We start from the raw sequence: 2,230 nt of genomic DNA on the forward strand, positions 1-2,230 counted from the left end.
TTTACACGTTCTGTGTTTCTCTCGAAAGGAACTCTGTAAATTTGCTTCATTCTTATTCTGTGGCGCGCAAGTACACGACTTAGTGCAGAAATGCTTGCACTGTGTATATTTTGAAAGATGGTGTCATTATCAATTATGCTGCTGTATTTCGTGCAGTCTTATTGCATTATTGGCAATCACCATGTTCACTATATGGGTCTCTTGCTCTGGAGTGAACATTCTGCCTCTGCCCCCAACATCTGGACGTCTAGCAATTCTGTAAAGTAACAATTTCAGTATTTTTGCATGTATGGTACTGTTGTGTTTCTCATTAGAGTATGGCAGTGCTACAAAGTACTTACCGATTCTCATTTCAAATGTCCTAATGATGCTTGCCACAGTGTAGCAAGCTCAATTTAGGCTGAACCGTTGGCCAGCTTCCCTCAGGGTCATCCTATGGTTGATGACATGGTCCACTGTTGTAGCTCTGATGTCATCAGTTATTCTATTTCTTACTCTTCTTACCCTTCCTCTTTCCCTCCTCGTCTTTTCTTGCTCCTCCTTGTCCTCTTCCTCTAACTTCCTCTAACCTCTCGCTTCTTCACCTCCACGTCCTTTTCCTCCAACTTCTTCACCTCCACGTCCTCTCACTCAGCCTCCTCGGCCTACTCTGATTCTCACTCTTCTCACTCTTACTGCTCCTTCCATTGCACTCCACATAGACAGCTTACCTGTGGCTTATTTATAGTGCTTAGGCTGATTGCAAAGTGAACCAATTATCTAAAACAGTTTTCACATGTGAAAGTGTGCCAGACAGTTGGCAAAATAGTGTTAATGAAAGCCATACATGTGTATAATTTTGCTAGTAGTGTGTTGGAAATTTGGTAATTGAGTGTAAGCAGTGAGTTGTGTTTAAAGTTCTGCAAAAAGAGTGTTGTGCAGTGAATTGTGCCTACAGTTTTGCAAAGTGTGTGTTACAAAATTGCAAACTGAGTGCAAAGCAGTGTTTGTGCTTTTAGTTTTGCAAACTCAGTGAGTGGTTTTGCTATAAGTATTAATAGTTTTAGAAATTGTGCTATAAGAATCACAGTTAGGGTTTAAGCCATCAGAAAAAACTGTAATAAGGCTTCCTGCTAGCTGTATAGGCTTGGTCGTCCGACACTACTGCACTCACCCACAACAGCTGCTTTCTAATTCGAGCCTCCTGACATCTGTTGGAATGCTGGAAATACTACAAGCAATAGCGGCCTACAGGCACACATGAATTTTTTTTATTTATTTAATTAATTAACTTATTTATTTATTCAGTTAATTAAATTAATCCTGCTCTGGCTAGAGTTTCTTTCCTTTCCCTCATAGTAGCCAATCCCCAGCCAAGGCTGCCTGTCTTGTTTTATACCAAAGGTATAAAAAGTACTGCAATACCAGGTCGATGTGAAGTGGACGGAGCAAGTCCCTATTCCATCTCCCTGTTCCAAAATTCAATTTAATATATGGTCCCCAGATAGGGACGTATCAGATATTAAACTGATAAGAACAGATTTTTTTTTTGAAAAAATATAGTTTATTTACATATGTTTGGGATATATATATATATATATATATATATATATATATATATATATATATATATATATATATATATATATATATATATATATATATATATATATATATATATATATATATATATATATATATATATATATATATATATATATATATAAAGCACAGTCTAGTAGTCTTACAATCTATACCAATATTCAAATAGAAACGACTGTATTCCGCTATAGTCTGATACAGTCTTTCTCTATACATAACCCTTGTATATGTAAATAAGGTGTTGTAGGTAATTTGTATTTGTATTAACTGCTTTTTTATTCTATATTTCACTAAAATTAAAATATAGTTTTTTTTCCTTAAAACTGTAAAAAAATTTTTTCTCTCTCCGTTTTGCCTTTTTCACGAGGGTACTTATAACCCAGGGCTAAAGGTTTAGCCGATTACCTGTCACAAACAGTCGCCTAAAACTTGCATCTTAATATTCTAATAGAGAGATGTTGGAGGAATTTCATACATTTTCCTTACCTTTTATTGCTCCTTTTTCTCATGTTCTTCTGGATCATCTGAAACAAACTAAACACTGACATATATTTTTTCTTTTAATTACCAATACATTTCTTGCTTTCCATATTACTACTTTTATTATATTAATTCTTATCCATATTAACTTTTTCTATCATTTTCCTGA

The 2,230-nt window shown here is 34.8% G+C and overlaps 1 pseudogene; it reads right to left on the minus strand.

Annotated features, from left to right (window-relative positions):
* Positions 1-1,369: 1,369 nt before the first annotated feature.
* On the minus strand, positions 1,370-1,540 carry LOC120522078 (annotated as a pseudogene).
* Between the last annotated feature and the right edge of the window lie 690 nt (positions 1,541-2,230).

Source organism: Polypterus senegalus, unplaced genomic scaffold (assembly GCF_016835505.1).
Source record: "Polypterus senegalus isolate Bchr_013 unplaced genomic scaffold, ASM1683550v1 scaffold_941, whole genome shotgun sequence".
NCBI classification, from domain to species: Eukaryota; Metazoa; Chordata; class Cladistia; order Polypteriformes; family Polypteridae; genus Polypterus; species Polypterus senegalus.